Source organism: Limulus polyphemus, unplaced genomic scaffold, assembly GCF_000517525.1.
Source record: "Limulus polyphemus unplaced genomic scaffold, Limulus_polyphemus-2.1.2 Scaffold587, whole genome shotgun sequence".
In the NCBI taxonomy this organism is placed as follows: Eukaryota; Metazoa; Arthropoda; class Merostomata; order Xiphosura; family Limulidae; genus Limulus; species Limulus polyphemus.
Window position 1 is genome coordinate 426,375 of NW_013666197.1, and position 8,133 is coordinate 434,507.

Below are 8,133 nucleotides of genomic sequence, written 5' to 3' on the forward strand. Positions count from 1 at the left end.
AACAACTAAAATAATCAGTATCGTGTTAAACTGTGTACCACATGAAGATTGAAATTACTAAAAGTATACATATGAGTGCCACAAAATAATTTAGGTCTAATATGAGAAGACAAGAATATTAATGGAAGTACTTTTAAAATACATAACTGAAAATAACTTATCTATTCAATACTTTGGTAGATTAGACTATCAATTTATATACATATACATAATATATATAGTTTAGATTCTTTATAACTTCTAAAATTCATTACAAACTCTCAGCTCTTTTACAAAATTTACTGGAGGTACAGCCTTAATAAGACACTTTATTTTAACTCTTAGTTATGTCTAAGATAAGCAAGCAGTGTATTAAAAAAAGTATTTTAATTTAAACCTCTGTTCTGCCATAGAAATTTAATGTGAGCACAACCTGTATAACAATTTTAATAAAGATTTTTGTTCTATGATATTTCCTGTAAGCACATCCTTAATAAGACATTATAATTAAAACTTCAAGTCTGTCATAAAAATGTACTGTAAAAATAATATCAATAAATCTTGTCACCACATAATCCTCAGTTCCATCAAAGCCTGTCATTAACCATAAAAAATTAAAAATGCAACAAAATGAATTTATGATTATAACAGCCTACAAACCTGTCAATATCAACATTTCAGATCAACTTATTAAACAGTTTCGAACTGCATGTACTGTAAGAAACAGAAAACTTGAGAACAACAATTATTTTATAGTCTTTAGTTCTGAAAAGTCACTTGCTATTCACAGAGCTATGTTTATAAAGGGCACTGTATCAATATTAAGTTAACAAAGTGTAATCAAGTTTAAAGTTTTGCAGACACTGTAACAAATTTAAAGAAAACAAATTATTAGTGCACAAACTTCTTATAAATTTTGAATATTATTTCAATATAATAAAGAGTAAAAAGAAATTATTTTTTTTTAAATACAAATCTCCCAAATTCACTCCAATAGTAGAAACAAAAAACAGGAAAAAACATGCTTTACCAACTAACCCAAAGCCTACAACGTATACCTTAAAATAATTTTTCTCACTGTAATAAGCTACTTACCCCTTTAGCTCTGGCAGGAAATAAAAGAAAGTCTATGTACTCTACAAAAAGACCAGGAGGGGGGGGGGGGGGTAGAAGTAACAAAGCTTTCTAAATATCAATATATTTACTATTTATACAAAAAATACTCACGTCTAAGGAAAACTTATCTTTAATTGAAAATCTTTAGAGAATAATCAGTGGTATATGAGATAGTTGTGGAAGAAAACTACTGTCTAAAGCTGAGTTTATTTGAGATCAAGACTTTATTAACCTAAAACAGGATCCATCACCTCAAAGTCTCACCTAACTGGCTATGTATTTATAATAAGCTACTATACAGCTTAAATTAGGTTAACCATCAGAATGTTTTAGAAACTTAAATTAGTTTCTTTACCTAAAACAAATGACCTATCTGTCAATACATAAAACAGTGTTCTTTCAAATAACAAAAACAAAATTACATGGGAAAATGCATGCTTTACCAAAAACAAAATTTTCAGACATGATTAGATTTGTCTTGGTTTTGAAATGCTGTTATTATTCTTTACAACACTATAAACTACTTTTACTTAGTTTTGCCATTCAAATATTATCTAAAAAAAACTTCTGTAGAATCTCAATCATACATAAATAGTTTTTTGTTGCAATGTATTATGTTGTTACGCACTGGGTTTACAAATAGATTTTTCTGGGATTGACAGATGGCTCACAAACTTATAAAGAACTTGATAATTTAATCTTGGTGTACAAATCATTAAATTATAACAGTTCATATGCTGAAGTTGGGTTACACAATCAAACAAAACAATTTATCAAAGTTTAATTTCTTCTAACTACCAAAACAAGTAATTTATTTCCTATTAAAAATAAAATGTGAAAGAAACCTACCCTAAGTCTCACATAGTGTTTTATTCTTTAAAAATTCCTACATAAACATGCTTAGCATCCATTTGGATTATTTATAAACTCTTTATTCTGAATATTATTGATCATTGTTCTAGCATTAATTAACAGATACTTGTAGATGATATGATATTACATCAAATAGCATTTAAATTATAACATAACCATACTGATTAAACTGATTCATTCTCAAAACCATCAAGTCACTATTATGCTAGCTTTATAATTCAAGCAAAATTCTGAATTTACATTCATTCTTTCATGACAAGGCATTCTATATTCCCTGGAACCAGAATAAGTTGAGAAATTTAACAAAATATAAAAATGTTATACTTTATTGATTTGTACATTTTATTGAAACAAGACCCTCTAGACAATATATCATTATATGATTTGATTTTATTTGTTGTAAATTTTATTCAAACAAGACCCTCTAGACAATACATAATTGTATTTATTTGTGTAATAAAATTACCAAGTACATCCCTATAGTAAGCAAGGTTAATCAAGAATGCAGCCAAAACAATTTAGGGGAAAAAAAAAGTTAGTAATTAACATCTAATAATTAAAAAATAAAATAAAAAATATTAGTAACTAATTAATAATGACTGTATAACCCTAACCAATATTAATAACTAATTAATAATGACCATATAACCCTAACCAATATTAGTAACTAATTAATAATGACCCCATAACCCTAACCAACATTAGTGACTAACTAATAATGACTGCATAACCCTAACAGTGCCAATGGTCCTCCCAACCATACCCTATATTTCTCTCAGCAAACTACATATTTCCTGTATTTATCTGGGTTGTGTCTTCAGAGCTACTGTTAATGATAAAAATTGTTTTATATAAAACCGAACACCACTCTTAAGTTTCACTTTCAGTTTAGCATATACAATGCATTCCTATACATGTGTTCCTTTCTGTCAATTTTTATTTCACACACATTAAAATAATTTGAAACTTATGACACCAAGTCAAACAATACACTTCACAATATTGGTTGAGCAGAAGAAAAATTAATCCAACAAAATAATAGAATTGAAAAAAACACGTGGTAAAACTTTTTAAAACCGCTAACTTACCAAAGGCTTAGGACAGGTTATAAATCTCAAGTGGGACAAGAACGTCCGTACCATAGAAAGAATCTAAACATTCGTTCTTCCTTTTTTTAAAAAAAAATCAGTTTAATACATTCCCAAAAATCAACATAACGTTCTACATTATACTGTTCAAAAAATTTTCCTGAAGATAAATATTCCTCAGCACAAACACTCAAGACATCGTTATCTTCCGAAACACAATTATTCTAGGAAAGAGATGACGTCAATAATGGAGTAAACCGATAACGCTTCATTCATAGACGTCATATAATATTAAAAACTAGATGGTGAGCTCATCATCAAGGATGAATGGGATTCACGACCATAAGTAACGCTGGCTTGAAATGCGAATATTCACTGGAAGTAAGTAGAACGCAGCAGCGACCAGTCGGCCCCAAGTTACACAGAGATCTGACATAAGAACGTACGTACTGCTCTGTTTGTCGCCAGAGTAATCTGCGTACTGTATTTTAAGCACACAATCCTCACGGCAAAGCTTTACGCAAGTCTTGTGAACAAGTCATACGGAGTTTATTATTATTTTAAATAACTCAACCGTCCCCACCCACTTGATATGTGACTTGCGCAGTACCATCACTTGACGCCAACTTGTACTGCATTCTTCGCGTCTCATGCAAGGACGGACACTACACGGTTCCTGCGTTCGCTCTCGTGAATCTAATATATATATATCCATTGTAAGCGACTATGTGAAAGTTTATTGCGGCCATTTTTCTTGATGACTGCATAATGGTAAATCAGGCAGCTTCAAATAATATACTTTATTTAATATTTTTGTCTACTTTCTGCTGATGCATTGATGATGATGAAATAGTTACCGGAACGAATGAAAACTACTAGCTTTGCAGTGTTTATTTTTACAATTTGGAATTTGATAAACAAAATTCGGAGAGATCGCCATTATTTCGTAAATATATGACTGCACTTTGCTTATTACAGTATACTGTAACAATTATACGGCAACAGGGTACCGCAAGTCCATCGTAGTTAATTTTACAGTATGTATAACACAGTATTGTAACAAGCAAAACAAAAAGTATCGGCTGTTTCTCATTGTTAATTATTTACAATGTAACGATCATAACAACCGTAAATATAAATAGTCCAACTTTAGCTTTGTAAATAAAACAATCGGCATAATAACCATGGTATATAAGCTGTAGTATTTGAACGAATAATTAAATTAAATCTACTACAGTACATAGAACAAAAACTATTGTTTATGGATCACACATGTGACGTTTATCTGTTCTTTATTTAGGACTTACTTTGTTAGTTGTTATGTCTATCTACGACAGTAAATGTAGAAAAAAACCATTGTTTATAGGATCCCATAAAAGGTTTACCTGTTCATTCTTTAGGACTTACTTTGTTAATTGTGTTAGTTATAATGTCTGTCTACGACAGTAAATGAGGGGAAAAAACATTGCTTATATGATCCACATGTGAGGGTTACCTGCTCTTTCTTTAGGACTAACTTTGTTAGCAGGTCGGTTGTAATGTCTATCTACGACAGTAAATGAAACAAAAACCATTGTTTATATGATCCACATGTGAGGTTTACCTGCTCTTTCTTTAGGACTAACTTTGTTAGCAAGTCGGTTGTAATGTCTATCTACTTTTATTAATTTTAGTATTTAGATTATTTTGCATTGTAGCTTATTAGATCAACTTAGAAAACTTGTTTACATAATCTATAGGAAAGTTAGGTTTCTTCTTTCTTTTGTGTTAATTTCGTTGACAGTGTTAGTAGGAATATTTAATACATATATTTTATCAATTTTAATTTATCACAGTACGTTTACTATAAAAATAATTAGTTGTTGGCATATTATATGGATTCACGATTACCGTAAATCTCCTATTCTGGTCGGATCTCGAATTATTTTGTATTTACAGCTGAAAATATCGTTAACAGCGAGAGTACTCGATGAAAAAATGCATTATTTCCTTTATAAATAGAAACTCAAGAATAGTCTACTTGGATAGTTGTACTGTCTGCCCGTTTGAATTCCTTTTCTATTTGACTAGATAACTTGCTTTAAACAGAAGTTTATGTTAATATAATTACTCTCGCATTGTCAACTATGCAGAGATCGCGTACCCTCGCCCCGACGCTCCTTATCGAGATTGCATGCGTTTATATTTGCTTGTTTGTAATTAAGCACAAAACTACACAATGGACTATCTGTGCTCTGCCCACCACGGATATCGAAACCCGGTTTCTAGCGCTGTAAGTCCGCAGACATACCGCATTCATATTGGATGACGTCAAATTTCACCCTCGAAAACTCCGAAAATCTTTCTCAGATCCAGAAAGATCAACGATCCGGATTTTTTTTTTCAGTGTGATGCGGTGCCCAAAACCGTGGGAGAGGGTAACAATTACAACAATAAACTGTCGCCAGTCTCACTGTTAATTCTTTACAACATAACAATCAGAACAATGAAGAATCATTAGACTCTCGCTGTTGGCTTCTTACAACATAACAATGGGAACAATGAAGTATCATTAGACTCTCACTGTTAATTCTTTACAACATAACAATCAGAACAATGAAGAATCATTAGACTCTCGCTGTTGGCTTCTTACAACATAACAATGGGAACAATGAAGTATCATTAGACTCTCACTGTTGGCTTCTTACAGTATAACAATGGGAACAATGAAGTATCATTAGACTCTCGCTGTTGGCTTCTTACAGTATAACAATGGGAACAATGAAGTATCGTTAGACTCTCACTGTTGGCTTCTTACAGTATAACAATGGGAACAATGAAGTATCGTTAGACTCTCACTGTTGGCTTCTTACAGTATAACAATGGGAACAATGAAGTATCATTAGACTCTCACTGTTGGCTTCTTACAATATAACAATCGGAACAGTGAAGTATCATTAGACTCTCACTGTTGGCTTCTTACAGTATAACAATCGGAACAATGAAGTATCATTAGACTCTCACTGTTGGCTTCTTACAGTATAACAATGGGAACAATGAAGTATCATTAGACTCTTACTGCTGGCTTTTTACAGTATAAACATAAAACAAGAAAACATCACGCACTACAAGTCTCTCATAATATATCAAATATGTGAACAAAGTATCATTAAAGTCTCATATAATAGTTTCCTTTAGTCAAACCACATCCACGCATATCAAATTATTAGTTTCTGTTTCCCATTTTCTATTTTTGATCGAAATGTGTCAAAATGAGCATTTTATTAAAGTTACAGGCCAGACCTGCCCTTAAGACTAGTTTATATAGGTTTTGTTTATATTGTGCATCCATTAAATCTTCATTTTCAAATCATATGTATTTAGTTCTGGCTGTGTGACACATACTTGACACCGGATGTAACTGTTTATTATGCTTTGACAATAACCCTTTTATTTCCCAAAATCTCAAGATCAGGTCAATGTCATGAAGTATTTTATGCAATATGACAGATTAGAAACAAGTTCACCCTCCCCAACACATATCTAAGAATTTAAGTTAATTTAGTGAGTAAAATATCATGTTATTTCACTAAGTGCCCGAGTTCGAATAGGGCATAAGTGAAAGACTCAGAGCAGTTACAAGGAAACTTCTTTAAGCATTTTTTGAAATACCGCGAATCATTATAGTGTTGACACATTAAAAGGTTTTTCACTCTCAGATTTCAGTAAACAAGCATTTTGAAGTTGTGTGTCGCTAACTTCTCCGAAAGTGCGAGTTAGGTCTTGATGTACCACAGCACTAACCAGACAAATAGCGATCATTGTAAATTCATATTGTTTAGTTTAGGTATTACTGTAAGCTTTATTATATGATGGACATAAATAAAAAGATTCAGTGCGATATTAAAAGAAAAAAAACAAAAACATGTGCATAGCTCCAAAAGATTTTACAGCGCCAACTTACGACGATTATGGGCCCTATGGGTAAGAATGAATAATCTGAAGTTTAAGACCATTTTAGGTACTCAGATTATATATCGACTCACATACAAGTTATCTTCAGCTTGTAATAGAACCAAAAAACAACATACGGTCAATTGACAAACTGATCACACTATTTCAAATCAGTAAGAGTGAGAGTCACTTCAGTTTTGTTATATTATCTGACTAAAAGCAATGCTACTGTCATACAAAACCTTGGCAAAGGCTCGAAATCAGATCTCACACTTTCGTATGCTTACTAAGCATATCCCGTCACCGAACATGCTCGCTCTTTAAAGCGTGGGGGCGTTATAATGTGACGATCAATCCCACTATTCGTTGGTAAAAAGTAACCCCAGTGTTGGCGGTGGATGGTATGTTGAACAGCTGTCTTCACTCTAGTCTATTACTTCTTTATTATAGAGGGCTAGCGCAGATAGCCCTCGAGTAGCTATGTGCAAAATTCAACAACAGATACAAAGCAAATCGTCGTAACACTGGTGTTCTGGCTGTGCCTTTTCTATATCTATATATCAATACAGAAGAATTTATTCAAAACACTTTATTCAAAATTTTCAGCTGGCTCAACTAAAACAGCTTGTTTTGGCACCCAGCCAATATTATCAACTGTAAACTTCTGTTGAATGGGATGGCATTAGTTTACCTCAAAAATAAATATTCTAGTACAGTCTCATAGGTGGTCTCTCATGTGTCCAATACGTCAGAGCATGTGCAAAGGATGAAACACTATCGTGTATACTATTACTAGACCATTCTTACGATGCTCGCGTAAGCGATAATCTTTGTTTAGTATGCAAGGTACATATATATGCATACAGATTAATGCATAAGCAGCACACTTATTATACATTGTGTGTGCCTATCACGCCATTATTTCATTAAACAAATGTGTGCAAATAATAACTCTACTGCATGCTGTATGTTACTGCAAGAGTTCTAACAAACTAATTGTATCTGGGACCAGCAGCTTGAACTCTACAAAACATGAGTTTCCAGAGAAACTTTAAAAAATTGCTAGATGTCGCTATTTAAATTCTAAAGGCCTAAAAGAATGTCACTAAACAAAATCTATATAAATCTTTCTCCCTCTCTCTCT

At 32.2% G+C, this 8,133-nt stretch overlaps 1 protein-coding gene across 8 annotated transcripts in view; it reads right to left on the reverse strand.

The window, feature by feature from the left end:
• The window catches only part of LOC106459288 (cytokine receptor-like), a 108,990-nt gene that overhangs the window by 38,193 nt on the left and 62,664 nt on the right, over positions 1-8,133 (reverse strand). For 3 of the 8 annotated variants that reach the window (XM_022385744.1, XM_022385745.1, XM_022385739.1), the window contains exon 1: positions 3,057-3,572. The exons of the other annotated variants lie outside the window; for them this stretch is intronic. The gene's annotated coding sequence lies outside the window, so the exon portion shown is untranslated. Of the gene's footprint in view, positions 1-3,056; positions 3,573-8,133 lie in introns of those variants that run through there. 8 annotated transcript variants of the gene reach the window in all.